Raw genomic sequence first — 18,443 nt, 5'->3', positions numbered from 1 at the left:
AAGTTAACAAATTTCATGACACATGCCAGTGACAATAAACCCGATTCTGATTCTGAACCTGACCATAGGTAGGACAGTATACAACTGGATCATTGTACAGAGACCAAGTTCAGCTCCCATCATAGCTAGGAAATTCAGAGTGAATCAGTGAGTGTCTAAACATCTCCCCTGGACACGACCATTGTCATGAATAACATCTTGAGAGCCCTAATGGGGCAGAAATTCAACCAGGCCAGCCATGTACAAATAAAAGCTTTAGCTTGGATCAGAAGTTAGATCACCTGCTTTCAGTGACTTGCTTAATTTATGTTATTTCAAGTTTGTTACCTACCAGCCCACCAGCCTCTGGATCCAACGTATAATTCTCCGTAACTTCCGCCACCTCCAACAAGATCCCACTACCAAGCACATTTCTCCCTCCCCCCCACTTTCTGCTTTCTGCAGGGATCGCTCCCTACGCAACTCCATTGTCCATTCATCCCCCCCCCTCCCCCATCCCTTCCCACCGATCTCCCTCCTGGCACTTATCCTTGTAAGCGGAACAAGTGCTACACCTGCCCTTACACTTCCTCCCTCACCACCATTCAGGGCCTCAGACAGTCCTTCCAGGTGAGGCGACACTTCACCTGTGAGTCGGCTGGTGTGGTATACTGCGTCGGGTGCTCACGGTGTGGCCTTTTATATATTGGTGAGGCCCGACGCAGACTGGGAGACCATTTCACTGAACACCTATGCTCGGTCCGCCAGAGAAAGCAGGATCTCCCAGTGGCCGCACATTTTAATTCCACATTCCATTCCCATTCTGATATGTCTATCCATGGCCTCCTCTACGGTCAAGATGAAGCCACACTCAGGTTGGAGTAACAACACCTTATATACCATATAACCATATAACAATCACAGCACGGAAAGAGGCCATCTCGGCCCTCCTAGTCCGTGCCAAACTCTTAATCTCACCTAGTCCCACCTACCCGCACTCAGCCCATAACCTTTCCTGTCCATATACCTATCCAATTTTACCTTAAATGACACAACTAAAATGACCGGCTGGGTAGCCTCCAACCTGATGGCATGAGCACTGACGTCTCTAACTTCCGTTAATGCCCCTCTTCCCCTTCTTACCCCATCCCTGATATATTTAGTTTTTTCCCCCCCTCCCTTTTTTTTTCCTCTCTGCCCATCACTCTGCCTGTTCTCCATCTCCCTCTGGTGCTCCCCTCCCACTCTCTTTCTCCCTAGGCCTCCTGTCCCATGATCCTTTCCCTTCTCCAGCTGTGTATCCCTTTTGCCAATCACCTTTCTGGCTCTCAGCTTCACCCCACCCCCTCTGGTCTTCTCCTATCATTTCACATTTTACCCTCCCTCTCCTACTTTCAAATCTCTGTCTTTCCTTTCAGTTAGTCCTGACGAAGGGTCTCAGCCCAAAACGTCGACAGCGTTTCTCCCTATAGATGCTGCCTGGCCTGCTGCATTCCACCATAATTTTGTGTGTGTTTCTTAAGTTTGTTAACTTGTGTTTAGTTGTGTTGCTGTAAGCTAATTATCACGGCATTACACTGTAACAGCTCGGGGCATCAGAGTTCAATTCCGCTGTTCTCTGTAAGCAAGTTTGTATGTTGTTTGTAGGTTAATTGGTCATTGTAAACTGTCCCATGATAAAGCTTGGGTTAAATTGGTGGGCCGCTGGATGGCACAACCCAAAGGGCCGGTTCTGCACTCTATCTCTGAATTAAATTTAAAAAAAATTATAAGTATTAGTTTTATCTTTCACTTGCATGTCAAAACATGGAATGAAATGTGTAGTTTGGTCAAATTAAATCAGTCAGGATTGTGCGAGGCAGCCTGCAAATGTTGCCATGCTGATGTAACTTGCCCACAACTGACTAACTCTTGCCATATGCCTTTGAAATGTGGGAGGAAACGGGAGCAACCTCAAACAGTCTCAGGGAAAACACACAAACTCCTTACACTACCATGCTGCCCCATCTAGGTGAAAAATGGATGGAAACCTACCTCCCACCTACCATTGTAACTTGCAGACCACATCTTCCACTGTATATATTGGCACACATTCATCCCATGTTTAATTCAGCCTTTTCTGCAACACTTTGGAAAGCAGAAGATATTCTTGGCAGTGTGACAATTCCCCCATAGATACAAACCAAAAGCTAACAGCACTGAATGCCCTGACAGTCCCCTAAGAACTTGTCCAAATATAGGACAGTAGGAACAATCGAGGACCAAGGAAACACAAACCTCAGACTATTAATTGAACTGAGTTTCAACTTGTCACCAGCAGATAAACAAGCCCTTTGCCCCTCCGTGTACTTACCTACACCGATCCCTTTTATCTGAACTTTGGATGTTGGATATGCAGTAACTTTAACCAGAGAATCAAAAAAAAATGCAATCAGGAAAACATTACAGTTTTACTGTGACTTTTTCTCACAGCATAAATTCAAAGAAACAGCAAACTGTTTCAATGTGAATTAGTCACACAGGGACTCAAATGATTCCCAAAAAGTGACATTCTTAGTGCAATTAAGTGCAAGAACAAAAATTTGATCACAACTTCCAAAATTAAGGGTGCCACGGTAGCATAGTGGTTAGTGCAACATTATTACAGCTCAGGGCATTGGAGATTGGAGTTCTATTCCAGCGTCCTCTGAAAGGAGTTTGTATGTCTTCCCCACGAAGATGTGGGTTTCCTCTGGGTGTTCCAGTTTCCTCACATAGTCCAAAGATTCACTAGTTAGTAGGTTAATTAGTCATTGCAAATTGTCCCTCCTCCAAGTGGACCACAACCTTGTCATAGGGTTTGGAGGCTTATGTGCCTCAGTCACCCAGAGAGCTATGTTGGCTAGAGTCAGGGCTTTATGCTTTGGCTCTTGACAAGGTCCCCCATGCCAAACAGGTCACAGTTTAGAGGCCAGCCACAGCTCAGAGCTAACAACGCTGACTGGTAAAACAATACTGTTATGGAAACAGCAATGAAGAATCCTTCTACTTATGAGTGCGACAGTATTCCTGAGCCTCAAAAACTTGCTTGACTGACAGTAGTGAAAACTGAGCCACTGATATGATGAAGGAAGCCCTGAACAGCACCAGAGATGGACGACATTCTTTGTTGCCTGAAATGCCAGTGGCTTAATGGGCAGTAAGTAAATTGCCTCATAATTAGGCAAGGATTAAATTGGTAGTCTGTTGAAGCACAGCTCAATGGGCTGAAGGGCCTGTTTTGCAAGGATCTCTAAATAAAACAAATAAATGAAAATAAATAAAATTAATTCCAGGAAACTTGTTTATAAAAATGCATCTCTGTAACTGGCATAGCAGAAGCTCACAGTGGTAAATTTAGAAGTTTTGAATTCTTGAGATTTGAGTATAAACCAGGTTACTTTAGGGAAAAATCACCAGCTAGAGTTCTCTCATGTATGTGGAAACACAAGGCAAGATGCATCATTCGTGTCAACAACCAACAGTCTAAAGATGTGCTGGGGGCAGCTCGCAAATATCGCCACACTTCCAGCGCCAACATAGCATGGCCCATAACTTACTAACTGGTACACCTTTGTGGAAGGAAACCCACATCGTCATGGGGAGAACAGACAGAGACATGAATTGAACCCCAGGCTATTGATCGCTCGTGCTGCCAGGTGCCAATGTCGTGTAATAGCTAGCATTATGCAATGATAGCTTAAGGGGTCAGAGTTCAGAGTCCCAATTCCTGTGTTTTCTGTAAGAAAGCTTGTATGGTCTTCCTGTATGTATGAGAGTTTCCTCTGGGTGTTCCAGTTTCCTCCCACAGTCCAAAGCTTAATTGGTCCACTGTAAATTAGGCTGAAGGTTAAATATCTATGTTACTGGGGTGTGCAGCTTGTCAGGCCAGAAGGACTCTCTCTAAGTAAATAAATAATAAAATATTACACTCACCCCTATGCTACCATGCTCTGCATTAATAAAACATCAGGAGACCATTACAGGGGACCTGGTAAAAACATTTCATCATATCAGCAGCTCCCAGCAACGCAGCATTCCCCATGTATTACCACGGACTGAAGACTGGATCATGAAAATTCACATGCCTTGTTTGTGGAATCAGAGTCGAGGCTGCCTGAGTCAGCCCCTTGAGCGTGTGTTCCCTGGATTAACACGAGCAGCTGACTCAGGGACAAGGAGTAGGCAGGCAAAGCTGCTCTGAGTCAAGGCTGCCAGCAGGTGCCACCCACACCACCTTGCATTCAGCTCACCTCCTTCCGATGACGTTTAGAGGTGACCAAGCAGCTGAGCACGACCCAAGAGCCGGCTGTAAGCCCTGGGGAAAGCGAGTCACCATCCTGGGGCAGGAACTGGGGGAATAAACTCAGGGCAAGGTGTTTTCAGAATGGTGGGTGTCTTAAATGGACTGTCAGGGGTGGTACCAAAAACAAACACAACAATGGTGCTTTAAGAGCAACACACACAAAATGCTGAAGGAACTCAACAGGTCAGGCAGACTCTATAGAGGGGAATAAACAGTCAACGTTTTAAGCTGAGATTGTTTATCAGGACTGAAAGGAAGGGGGCAGTACCTGACAGCTTGTACAACTCCCTTTCCCTCTGCCTTGTTATTCTGCTTCTCCCCCTTTCCTGGTGAAGGGTCTCAACCCAAAACATTGACTGTTTATCTCTCCAGAGCCTGCCTGACCTGAGTTCCGCCAGCATATTGTGTGTGTTGCTCAAGATTTGCAGCATCTGCAGAATCTCGTGTTTACAAGTAGTGTTTAAGAGGCTGTTAAATGCACGAACAATCCAGGAATGGAAGGATATCGATCAGTTAGAAGCATCAGAGATTTAGATTAGCTTGGCATTGTGTTTGCTGCCAACACAAAACACAAGGGTCTGTCCCTGAGTCGCACTGTTACAATAATTGAAAGTAAAGAGGCAACCAATTGCATGGCTCTTTCAAAGAACTTATACAGATAAAATGGAGAGTTTTTTTGGTAAGATCTCAGTTGTACAACAGCAAATTTTTATAAAAAGTAAGAACAGTGAACACCAAGCGGCACAGAGCAAAGCATTTAGACAGCAACTGAAGCAAAGTCACATTGTATCTCTAAGTAAAAATTAAAGCTCTCACAGGGACCTGCTGTGGGAGGGGATGAGAGAGACCAAGGTCCCACCACTTGCAGGGAAGCGAGGGGACTGGGGTAAGAAAGGAACTGAGATTTCATCACCTAGGAAGTCATGGGTCTTGGGGGTGGGGTGGAGTGAAGTCAGACTGAGGTAGAGAGTTGCCACCATGAACAAGAACTTGACCCAAGGGGACAGAGACAGCAGACCCACCACCCACAGGGACTGACGTAGAGGAATGCCACCACACACAGGAGCTTGACCCAAGGGGACAGAGACTGCAGTCCCACGACCAACAGAATCTGGGACGTGAGGAGACAGAGACTGAGGACCACCCACACAGACTGAAGTACAGAGGTGTCACTACCCACATGACCTGGGGCCGGAGGGGACAGTGACTGAGGACCACCCACACAGACTGAGGTACAAAGGTGTCGCCACCGACAGGAACTAGACCCGGAAGGGATAGAGAGTGAGGGCCACCCGCAGAGATTGAGGTACAGAGGTGTCACTTACCACAGGATCCGGGGTTAAGGGCCAGTGCTAAGACTGTGTCCCCGTCATTCCCCCCCACCCCGACATAACGTGAACCTAGGACCGGGGGGAGCAAGTACGAAGGTACCATCATGCACACGGATTCAGGGCAGGAGCTGCAGCCCGGGGGGAGGGAGAACGGAACAGGGTCTCTACTTCTACCACCCAAGACAGAAATACAGAGATCCCACCACCCTTAGGACCTGGAGCTTGGATGGGCCCATCACCGCAGGGAATAGAGGAATGGATCTCCCCACCCGCTGCGTGCCGGGTCTAGGGCTAGGGCCCGGGAGTGGTAAACCAGAGACCAAGGTTCCCACCGCCCACAGGACCCGGCGCCGGGACAGGGGGCAGAACGACGACGGCTTGACATTCACGTACTCCCGGGAACGGGGACTGATGCGGCCCGGGATCCCCCTCCGGGTATCACTCCCTCCCCGGACTCACCCGCTGCCGCCGCCACCGCGGCTCCGCGACGCGTCCCTCTGCCTCCGTCCCGCCGCTGACCTCACTTCCGCTGCCGCTCTCCGGCCAGCCACAGGGGGCAGCAGCGGCCTCCCTGTGCCAACAACAGGGAGGTTCCCCAGTGATTCCCAAAGGTTTCCCTGTGACTTCCTAGTGATGCCCAGTAGCTCCTCGGGATCCCTAAAGATTCACTGGTGACTCTCAAAGACCCCCAGTGACCCCCCGGGATCCCTAAAGATTCACCGGTGACTCTCAAAGACCCCCAGTGACCCCCCGGGATCCCTAAAGATTCACTGGTGACTCTCAAAGACCCCCAGTGACCCACCCCCCCCCCGGATCCCTAAAGATTCACTGGTGACTCTCAAAGACCCCCAGTGACTCCCCAGGATCTCTAAAGATTCACTGGTGACTCTCAAAGACCCCCAGTGACTCCCCGGGATCCCTAAAGATTCACTGGTGACTCTCAAAGACCCCCAGTGACTCCCCGGGATCCCTAAAGATTCACTGGTGACTCTCAAAGACCCCCAGTGACTCCCCAGGATCCCTAAAGATTCACTGGTGACTCTCAAAGACCCCCAGTGACTCCCCAGGATCCCTAAAGATTCACTGATGACTCTCAAAGATCCCCAGTAACTCCTCAAGATCCCTAAAGATTCACTGGTGACTCAAAGATTCCCAATAACTTCTCGTGATCCCCAGTGACTTCTTAGTCATAGAAAAGTACAGCCCAGAAACTGGCCCTTTGGCCCATTTAGTCCATGCCAAAACACTTGAACTGCCTAGTTGCATCCTTTTTTCAGAGATACAATGTTTATTGGACAAATGTTAATGTCAGAATCAGGTTTAGTATCACTGGGCAGTAAAGTGCAATACATAAAAATGCTACAAGTCACACTGGGACCATAGTCCTCCATACCACTACCGTCCATTGCACATCCAAACTTTGAAACTGAGCTCACATGCACCACTTGTGCCGGCAGCTTGTTCCACATTCTCACTACCCTCTGAGTAAAGGGGTTCCCCCTCATGTTCCCCTTAAACTTTTCACCTTTCACCCTTAACCCATGACCTCTGGTTGAAGTCCCAAAGATTCCCCGGTGCCTTCCAGTGATTCCTAAAGAGTTCCCAGTGACTCCCAGAGATTCTAAAAGAATCCAGAGTGACGCTCAAAGGTTCCCCAGTGACTCCCAGAGATTCCAAAAGAATTCAGTGCCCCAGTGCCTTCATAGTGATTCCCAAAGATTCCCTGGTAACTCCTAATGATTTCCCCATGGAACATGGTAATCCCTCTGTGACACCCTGTGATACTTGGTGACACCTGGTGAATCTCCAGTGACTGCCAGTAATTCCCTGTGACTCCCAGTGTTTCCTAGCAATCCCCCAGGGCACCCATTGATCCCAACACCCCAGTAACACCCGGTGACTCTCATTAATTCCGCAGTGACTGCAGTAACTCCCAGTGACATCCGCATTACGTGCAGTGCCCAACACATACAACCTCCCAAAGCTGTTTTTTCTACATGACATTGCACTTCAAGGATACTTCAGATACTTTGCAGGGGGACTAACAGAAATGCCAGGCTTTCTGTTTTAAAAGATTAAATTGGTTTGTGTTGGTAAAGTGGTAAACTCAGTTTTGCATGCCATCCATACAGATCATTTCATCAGATCAATACATTGAGGTAGTGCATGGGAAAACAATAATATGCAGAATAAAGTGTTCCAGTTTCTGTGCAGGCAGGCAACAGGCTGCAAGGAAGACTGTGAGTCCGAGAGCCAATCCTTTTGTACTAGGTTCAGTAGTCTTATAACAGTGGGGTATAAACTGTTCTTGAGTCTGATGGTATATGCTTTCAGGCTTTTGTATTCTGTGCACGATGGGAAGAGGGAGAAGAGGCAATGTCAGGGTGGGTGGGATCTATGATTGTGCTGACTACTTTTGGGGCAGCCAAGAAGTTTAGACGGGGTCCTTGGAAGGGAAAACACGAGGAAATCTGCAGATGCTGGAAATTCAAACAACAACACACACAAGCTGCTGGTAGAACACAGCAGGCCAGGCAGCATCTATAAGGAGAAACGCTGTCGACGTTTCAGGCCAAAACCCTTCATCAGGACTAACCGATAGGATTCCTCTTACTATCTTTCCTTTCAGTTAGTCCTGACGAAGGGTCTCGGCCCGAAACGTCGACAGTGCTTCTCCCTATAGATGCTGCCTGGCCTGCTGTGTTCTACCAGCATTTTGTGTGTGTTGTTCCTTGGAAGGGAGTCTGGATTCTGTGAATAAAGAAAACAAGCAACTGAGAAGTACTTTGTTTCTGAACCCCAGGCACGCGAAGAGGAGCAATTATGTGACGAAACAAGATACACGTTGGGCAGGATGGTAGGGTAGGGGTTAGCTTCATGGTGTTACAGTGCCAGCAGCCCAATTTCAATTCTGCCGCCACCTATAAGGTGTTTGTTAGTCCTTCCCGGCTTTGTTTGGAGGGACCAAGTTCATGTCCCAGAGTCCATAGAGCAGACCTTTTGATAATAGTCTAATGACAACTATTGCCCTTGGAGAAGTTCAAAGTTCAAAAGTTCAAAGAAAGTTTTATTATCAGAGTCCACACATGTCACCACTTACAGCCCTGAGATTCTTTTTCATGCGGGTATACTTAGCAAATCTATAGAGCAGTAACTGTGAACAGGATCAGTGAAAAACAAACTGTGTAAATTCAAATATAAATAAATAGCAATAAATAACGGGAGCATGAAATAACAGGATAAAAAGTCTTTAATGTGAGACCATTGGTTGTAGGAACACCAAAAATAGAATGAGTGTAGTTATCCACATTTGTTCAAGAGTCTGATAGGTGTGGGAAAGTCACTGTTCTTGAAACTGGTGATGTGAGTCCTGAGCCACTTGTACCTTCTGCCTGGTAACAGCAGTGAGGAATGGAGAAAGGGTTGCAACACACACAAAATGCTGGAGGAACTCAGCAGGCCAGGCAGCATCCACGGAAAAGTGTAAACAGCCAATATTTCGGGCCAAGACCTTTCATTAGGACTGGGAAAAAGGATGTGGAGTCAGAGTAAGAAGTTGGAGGGGGGGGGGGGGGAGAGGAGGAAGAAACACAGGGTAATAGGTGAAACCAGGAGGGGACGATTGGTGAAGTAACGAGCTGGGAAGTTGATTAGCAAAACAGATACAGAGCTGGAGAAAGGGGAGTCTGAAAGGAGAGGACAGGCCATGGCAGAAAGTAAAAGGGGAGGAGCACCAGAGAGAGGTGAAGGGCAGGTAAGGAGGTAATGTGAGAGAGAGGATAGTGAAAGAGATGGGGGGGGGGGGCCCTTACCAGAAGTTCGAGAAATTGCTGTTCGTGCCGTCAGGTTGGAGGGTACCCAGACGGAATACAAGGTGTTGCTCCTCCAACCTGAGTGTGGCTTCATCGTGGCTGTGGAGGAAGCCATGGAATGACATGTTGGAATTTTATGGGAAGTAGAATTGAAGCGGGTGGCCACCAGGAGACCCTGCTTCTTCTAGCGGATGGAGCGTAGCTGCTCAGCAAAGCAGTCTCCCAATCTATGTTGGGTCTCACCAATATACAGGAGGCCACGCTGGGAGCACTGGATGCATTAAATGATCCCAGCATATTCACAGGGGAAGTGACACGTCACCTGGCAGGACTGTTTGGGGCCCTGAATGGTAGTGAGCAAAGAGTTGTAGGGACAGGGATCCTTGCAAAGAGAAGTGTCAGGAGGGAGATCAGTGGGAAGGGACGAATGGACAAGGAAGTCACATAGGCAGTGATCCCTGTGGAAAGCAGAAAGCGGGGGAGAGGGAAAGGTGTGTTTGATGGTGGGATCCGGTTGGAAATGGCAGAGGTTGTGGAGAATTGCATGCTGGATGCAGAATGGGAGCGGTGGTAGGTGAGGACAAGAGGAATCCTATCTCTGGTAGTGTGGCAGAAGGATGGGGTGAGGGCAGACATGCGCGAAATGGAAGAGGTGTGGTTGAGGGCAGCATTGATGGTGGAGGAAGGGAAGACCTTTTCTTTGAAGAAGGAGGACACCTCCTCATTTCTAGAATGAAAAGCCTCATCCAAAGAGCAGATGTGGCGGAAGCGGAGGAATTAAGAGAAGGTGATGGCATATTTACAAGTAACAAGGTGGGAACATAACTCTGAGAGTCAGCGGGTTTATAATAGACATCAGTAGATAAGCTGTCTCCAGAGATAGAGACAGAGAGATTGAGAAAGGAGAGGGAATTGTTCAAAATGGAGCAGGTAAATTTGAGGGCAGGGTGAAAGAGTGAGGCAAATTTGATGAACTTGACGAGCTCTGCATAGGTGCTGGAAGCAGCACCAATATAGTCGTCAATGTAGTGCATGAAAAGTTGGGGAGCGATATTGGTGTAGGCTTGGAACGTAGACTGTTCCAATTCACTGGCACAAAGGCAGGCATAGTTGGGACCCATGCAAGTGCCCAAAGCTACTCCTTTCATTTGAAGGAAGTGGGAAGAGCTGAATGAGAAATTATTAAGAGTGAAGACAAGTTCCGCCAGATGAAGGCCATTTCTGGCACCCCCAAGCCACAATGAGCAAAACAATTCTGAATTGTCCTACTGCTTATTTCTCGCCAACCATCAATGACAAAAATCACTGCTTTTTAAACAGAAATTATTCAAAAACTGTTTGCTCTAAGGTCTAGTGCCTAATGGTCACACAAGTGCATGTGACTGACGCCATTCAGAACCTGTTCGGATACAGACTCCTGCCACAATTAAGTGCCAAAGTGTCCCAAATAAACAACAAGAGTCCTGGCTATTTCCTCAATCTGTTTTTGTCTTTTAGGAGTTGTCCCAAATAAGCAGTTGTCCTGATTAACAGATGGCCTAATTAACCAAAATCCATTATATTTCAATCCAAAATGAAATATTTTATGCAGAAAATATTTGACAGAAACAATACACATTTAACCAGCAACCCCTTCAACTCCCAATTTTACAAATGAAATATACAGAATTGCATTAAACATTTCCAGCTGGAATGCTTCCAACCAGTTGGAAAAAGGGTGGAAATTACGCAAGGGAGGGGCGGAAGTGTGTTTGACAACAGGGCGGAAATGAGACCGATTGCGTGGCGGAAATACATCTTGGGCAGGACGGAAGTTGTTTCAGGTTGAGGGGCGGAAGTGGTGCTGTTTGTGCGGGATTGTGGAGAAGGAGCAGGTAGGCGAGGGAGTACCGTGATTTCCCGTTGAGTTGCGAGGTTTTGGGGAGCGGGGGCAAGATGCAGTCCAGCTCCCCAAGGGTGGGGGCAAGGATGGAGCACAGCCTCAGGCCGAGGGGCCGCTATGACAGCTTCTCGTTCTCCGGGAATTTGCTGTGTGCAAAGTGACAGCTGTTTTTCATTGCTGTTGCAAGGCCTGGCCTCCAGAAAGAGGAGGATAGTGAATGTGCTGTAAATTACGACTACTGTCAAACTGCCTCCTTTGTAGATGAGGTGAACTTTCATCATTACTGTGACTTGGACGGATCTCAAAGGGCTTCATACCCGTCAGTTACTGCAACCGGCTCTGCACTTCAATGCGATCATCGCTGCCCACCTTCTTAATATTAGTTGTTTCTCCCACAAAATACCGGAAGAACTCAGCGGATCAGGCAGCATAATTTATAAGATATAGGAGCAAAATTAGGCCATTTGGTCCTTCGAGTCTGCTCTGCCGTTTCATCGTGGCCGATCCAATTTTGCTCTCAGCTCCATTGTCCCCAATAATTCTCCCCAATATCCCTTCATGCCCTGACCGATCAAGAATCTAGCAACCTCTGTCTAAATATACATAAAGACTTGGCCTCTACAGCTGTTTTGTGGCAAAGAATTCCGCAGTTTCACCACTCTCTGGCTAAAGAAATTCCTCCTAATCTGCATTCTTAAGGAACGCCCCTCTATTCTGAGGTTGTGTCCTCTGGTCCTAGTCTCTCCCATTATAGGAAATATCATCTCCACTTCCACTCTATCAAGGCCATTCACCATTGATTAGGTTTCAATGAAGTCACCCCTCATTCTTTTAAATTCTAGTGAATACAGGCCCAGAGTAATCAAACGATCTTCAATGGCAACCCAATCAATCTTGGAATCATTTTCTTGAACCTCTTTTGAACCGTCTTCAGTTTCAGCATGTCCATTCTAAGACAGGCACCCAAAACTGCTCACAATACTCCAAGTGAGGCCTCACCAGTGCTTTATAAAGTCCCAACATAATATCCTTGCTTTTATATTCTAGTCCTCTTGAAATCAGTGCTAGTGTCACATTTGCCTTCCTTACCACAGACTCAACTTTCACATTAATCTTTAGGGAATCCTGCACAAGCACTTCCAAGTTCCTTTGTGTTTCAGTTTTTTGCATTTTCTCTTCACTTATAAAATAGTCAACCTTTTCATTCCACCAAAGTGCATGACTGCACACTTACCAACACTATCTGCTATTTCTTTGCCCATTCTCCTAATTTAAGTCCTGTTGCCTCTCTACTTTTTCAAAACTATCTGCCCCTTCACCTATCTTCATATCGTCTGCAAACATTGCAACAAAGCCATCAATTATATCATCCAAATCATTGACATATAATGTAAATTGGTCTGAACACAAACCCCTGTGGAACACTGGCAGCCAAGCAGAAAAGGCTCTATTTATTCCCACTCTGTTTCCTGCCAATCTGCTACTGCTTTATCCATGCTAGAATATTTCCTGTAATACCATGGGCTTATAGCTTATTAAGCAGCCTCACGCGTAACACCTTGTCAAAAGCCTTCTGAAAACCCAAGTACACAACACTGATTCTCCTTTCTTCTGCCTCTCTCTTTTTGAAGAGCGGTGTGACATTTGCAATTTTGCTGCCTTCCAGGACTATTCCAGTGATTCTTGAAAGATCATTATAAATGCCTCCACAATCTCTTCAGCCATCTCTTTCAGAACACTGGGGTGTACACTATCTGGTACAGGAGACTTTGACCTTTCAGTTTTCCAATATCTTTCTCTCTAATAATGATAACTTCCCACGTTTCATGACTCCTGACACTTGGAACTTCCACCATACTGCTAATGTCCTCCACAGTGAAGACTGATGTAAAGTACTTACTCAGTTCATCCGCCATTTCATTGTCCCCCATTACTTCCACTTCAGCATTATTTTCCAGCGGTCCAATATCCACTCTTGCCACTCTTCTACACCTTATGTATCTGGAGAAATTTCTGGTATCCTCTTTAATATTATTGGCTAGCTTACTTTCGTATGCCACCTTTACCTTCTTAATGACTTGTTGGTTGCCTTCTGTTGGTTTTGAAAAGCTTCCCAATCTTCTAACTTCCCACTAATCTTTGCTCTATCTTTTTGGCTTTTATGCTGGCTTTGACTTCTCTTGTTAGCTATGATTGTGCCATCTTTTCTTCAGAATACTTTTTCCTCTTTGAGATGTATATATCCTGTGCCTTCCAAATTGCTTCCAGAAATTGCAGCCATAGGTGCTCTGCATTCATCCCTGCCAGTGTTCTTTTCCAAACAATTCTGGCCAACCCCTTTTTCATGTCGTCGTAATTCCCTTTAATACTTTTAATACTTTAATACTATAATACTTTTACATCTGACTTTATATTCTCCTTCTCAAACTTCAAGGTGAATTCAATCCTATTATGATCACTGACCGTCAAATACCCATTGTGTGAGAAAAAGACTAAATCATGCAAACAATAAAAAGTAAACAAATAACACTCAGAACTATAGTTCACAACCTGATCTTTTCAATCTGGTTCTGCACTTAATTTGTTCAAACATCCTTCTTGCATTTTGACCTTGTTACTGCAGCTTCGACTTGGCCCCAGTTTTGCTCCAGCAAAAGCCAAACATCAGCTTATTCCTTGCTCTCGGGCTGGCCCCGTTGCCCAGATTCAGCCCACAACGTACATTTTCAATCTGGCCCAGTGCCCAAATATCAGCTCATTCCTCGCTTTCAGGCCGGGCCCTGCCACTTTGATTCAGCTCCATTTCCGCTCCAGCAATGGCCAATCATCAGTTCGTTCCTCATTCTCGGCTCCAGGCCCTGCCGCCTCGATTTGGCCTGTACCCGCAATGCCGCAACCTTACTCGAGTCTCCAGTTCACACTGCAAAAATGCCAGGTCTTACAGGCTGTTCAAAAACACAACCCAGAAAGGGAAGTTACAGGCTGTTGATTGCAGTGATCCTTGTTCAGAAAAATTGTGATTAATAGAATAATTAGTAGGTTTGTTTGCACCAGTAAGGCATCACTGTGTCTCACCAGCACCATTTTAAACTGGAAGTTGAAGATGGATTGAACATGGCCCATGGAACATTACAGCACAGGAACCGGTCCTTTGTCCCATACTTGTGCCACACCAATTAAATTAGTAATCAAATGCCCAAGTAAACTAATCCCTTCCCTCTACACAATGTCCACATCCCTTCATTTCCAGCACCTTCATGTGCCTATCTAATAATGTCCCTGTTGAATCTGCTTCCACTGCCACCCTTACCAATGCATTCCAGGCACCCACCAGCCTCTGCGTTTTTAAATAAAACTATTCTGATCTGCACATCTTCCAACTGTCCACTCTCACTTTAAATGCATGCCCTGTGGTTTTAGACATTAGAACGGGCCTGGGCCCAGAAATGTGGGCAAATATTTGGTACTACGAGATTGGATTTCTGGCTTCACTTCTGCTAAACAGCTAGCAATATTCATCAGTACTAATATTTTGAGAAGCATAATTGGGATTAATTATAATTTCCCTCTGGTTAAACACAGACAGGATTTGACAGCTGAAAATTTTATGCATAAATACAGTCCGTAGTTTGATTGGCAGGTTTTACTGACAGACTAAAGGCGAAATTGGATGTTTTTAAAGCTACAACAATAAACTAGAGGAAATCTGCAGATGCTGGATATCCAAACAGTCCACACAAACTGCTGGAGGAACTCAGCAGGCCGGGCAGCATCTATGGAAAAGAGTAAACAGTCAACGTTTCAGGCCGAGACCCTTCACCAATAAATTGTTTCCTGAATCACTGCGTGATGTGTAGCAGTACAACCAGTGTGTACACAACACATTCCTGTAAAACTGGTGTTGGCTTGACGTGAACGAAGGCCTTTTCCACGTGCGCTGCATTGGTGCAGAGAGAAGGTAAACCCATTGCCGTCTGGAGGGTCGCCGGCAAGAGAGAGGCCAGCCGTAGGGTTTGGTTGTGGATCTGAAAAGGAGGGCATATGTGCAGGTCTGTTTTGAGTGTATGGAGGTCTGTGATCAGCGGTGAGAGGGTTATGCATAGAGTAGGACGGGGCTCTGAGATTGGTATGGAGGGTATTTGGTTTAGGTCATGTGACCAGGGTTTGAGGTAGATGGGATGGGTTGGAATGGAGAGGAGAGTATGGATGGAGAGTAGAGGAGGGTGATGGAATGTGAGGTAGTAACTAAATGTCTGCATCAGCTGGCTTCCCAACACCAGGTTTTCAGTTGCCTAGAATGAGACTCTTTAATTTGCGGCATCACAGTGCAGTCCCTGTTAATAATTTATTGGGCTAGCTGTCACCACCTGTTGTTCTGCAGGAAGATGCAGCAACTGGGGATCTAGCTCAGTTGGTCCTGTTGGTCTGCAGAATCTGACCCAGTATATCTGGCCAACTCAGTGCAGGTATAAACTAGCAAAGACCCCAAGTGTACATCTGTCATTGATTAATTGCAGTGCAGTACATAGAGATAATTTCATGACTCGATGGGGTAAACAGCAGTTGTCCAACTTAAACTTTGAAAATGGAAATATAATGTCTTTTTTATCATTTGCTTTTGAGGCAGCATTGAAGGCAAAGTTTAAAACCTCTGACAATTCCCAAAATATTGCTGCTAAATGCAAGGAGAACTTTGACATAAAAAATTATGCAAAATTTAGCCTCCTGTGTTAATACTCTTTATTAACAGTAGAATTAAATTGGATTGTATAGAATGATATCTTAATGTTGTAACAATGGGCTTAAACGCTTGGATAAAATTATTATACAGATGAAGTGCATAAATTGTCTTTATGCTAATACATTTTGTTTAAGTACTTGGAAAATTTAATGATAATTGCATGCTAACACTTTTCCAGTTGGCTGTTAGCTGCTGCATTGATCTAAGCGGGAATGTTGTCTGTTTTGTGTTGATAGTATTAAATATGTTATGTAATGGATGCTTCTGAATTGAGTTTACCATTTAAATTAGTTGTATTTGCATGAATTAGTTAGCATGTTGCTGCATGACAGCTGATTGAAGTGCTGAAGGCATAGGCTGTATTTGATCAATTGGAGAGAGAGTGTCCAGACTGATGGTTAGCACAATCCTGCTCCTGTTTTCACTTGGCTGTGACATGTGCATGGCCATTCCAGTACACCTGACACAGCTGTACATCAATTTAACCCGAGGTAATTTCTAAATAAGCACATGTTCGGCACAGCATTGTGGGCCGAAGGGCCTGTATTGTGCTGTAGGTTTTCTGCATGCTCAGGAGCAATATGATCTTCATTCTCCAATTTTTCAAGTGAGCATTCATAAGAAAACATAATGCAAACATGATGTATATAAAAAAGCATGATTAGAACACAAAATAATCCAGGGTGGGGTAGCGCCTCTGGTGAAGGAGGTTTGTCATGTCTAAGTGGTCGTGGTATTGCTATGAGACAGAGTCCACAAAGTCAGGAGTGGAAAGTGACAGCGCTACAAGGGAAGAGTCTGTTCAAAGTACATTTATTATCAAAGTACGTGTACTATATACAACCCTCAGATTCATCTTCTTGTAGGCAGCCAAAAATCCAATAGAACTCATTAAAAAGGATCATTAAACACCCAATGTGCAGGAAAAAAAGAACAAATCGTGTTAACAATAAAAAGTAAGCAAATAACACCCAGGACTAAAGTTTGCGAAGCTTGCTTGTCACTGTAGCCAGTCTGGGATCCCAATAGTTGCAGGCCATGAGTCAGTTCAGGACAGAGGTGAGTAAACCTGTTGCAGCAGCGAGTTATACATTGGCCCGCCCGTCGCTTCCGGCCCTGACATCCTGACTTTTGCAATCTGGTCCAGTCGGCTCGTTTTTTGTTCTTGGACCCCTGGCCCTGTCACTTCAATTCAGTCTCAAGTCCACTCCAGCATGGCCAAACGGCTTGGATTCGGCCTGTACCCACCACACCACAACCAGAGACTCCAGTCTCTGCAAAAATGCAAAGAAAAAGCATTTCAGGATGTATATTGTACACATTTCTTTGACATTAAATTGGACCTTTGAAAAATGCCAGGTTGTAGGTAGGTAGGTAGGTAGGTAGGCCTCCGTTAGTCTCGATAGACCATGGATTTGCAGCTTGGAAAGTTTCCAGGGCGCAAGCCTGGGCAAGGTTTTTTTATGGGAGACCGGCAGTTGCCCAAGTTGCAAGTCTCCCCTCTCCACGTCACCGATGTTGTCCAAGGGAAGGGCATTAGGACCCAAACAGCTTGGCACCGGTGTCGCTGCAGAGCAATGTGTGGTTAACTCAATCAAGGCTCGAACTAGACGAATGCCTTAACCATTTGGCCACGCATCAGCTTATATAGGTAGTTCAAAGTCACAACTCCAAAAGAGAAGTTACAGGCTATTGATTGCAGTGATCATTGTCCAGAAAAAGTGTCATTAATAGGGTAGTTAGTAGGCTTGTTTGCTGCCAGTAAGGCATTGCTGGGTCTCACCAGTGCTTCGAGAATCTTTCGGACTCACTGGTGAAATTTTTAATGATCAATTGACAGCGATCAAAATAATTTTGGGATGGTGTCACTGATGTAAGAGGCTCCTTGGTGGAGGGTGACCTGCTTTCTCCCACCTCCTGTACCAAGCAGTGGTAATACCTTCATGTTTGTGCTGTTGCTAAAGTATAAGTGTGAACTATGAAATGCGATGAGAGGGGAGGAGCATTTAGATTTGGAATAAGCATTGAAATTTTACAAAAAAAATCACTCAACAGCACTATTTTGTCTAATTTATGGTTTTCTTGTGAATGCTCAGTGCCTGAGATGCTGCTTCAGGTAAGTTCCTCATTACACCTGAGCATAAAAGCACTTGCACAGCTGACAGTAAACCCGACTTTGACTTCGATACTTGATAAAGCAAGCGCGCCGGGGGAACGGAGCTTGAAGAGAGATTAACTCTATTTGTCACGTACATCGAAACATATAGTGTGATTTTTGCATCATATCAAATCAGCAAGGATGTACTGGGGCAACCAGCAAATGTCGCCGCGCTTCCAGCACCAATGTAGCAGGTTCACAACTTACTAACCTGAA

General features: G+C 45.7%; 2 protein-coding genes across 4 annotated transcripts in view; one reads left to right on the top strand and one right to left on the bottom strand.

The window, feature by feature from the left end:
- The window catches only part of fam199x (family with sequence similarity 199, X-linked), a 36,005-nt gene extending 29,841 nt beyond the window's left edge, over positions 1-6,164 (bottom strand). For both annotated transcript variants that reach the window (XM_059976712.1, XM_059976714.1), the window contains exon 1: positions 6,094-6,164. The gene's annotated coding sequence lies outside the window, so the exon portion shown is untranslated. The remainder of the gene's footprint in view (positions 1-6,093) is intronic.
- A 5,075-nt stretch (positions 6,165-11,239) lies between these two features.
- commd5 (COMM domain containing 5) overlaps positions 11,240-18,443 on the top strand; it is a 61,643-nt gene continuing 54,439 nt past the window's right edge. The window contains exon 1 of one of the 2 annotated variants that reach the window (XM_059976711.1): positions 11,240-11,320. The gene's annotated coding sequence lies outside the window, so the exon portion shown is untranslated. Of the gene's footprint in view, positions 11,321-15,053; positions 15,287-18,443 lie in introns of those variants that run through there. The other variant, XR_009513484.1, reaches the window with a different exon arrangement.

Source organism: Hypanus sabinus, chromosome 8 (assembly GCF_030144855.1).
Source record: "Hypanus sabinus isolate sHypSab1 chromosome 8, sHypSab1.hap1, whole genome shotgun sequence".
NCBI lineage: Eukaryota > Metazoa > Chordata > Chondrichthyes > Myliobatiformes > Dasyatidae > Hypanus > Hypanus sabinus.
Note: the sequence above shows the minus strand (reverse complement) of the source record. Positions and strands in the feature narration are given on the sequence as shown.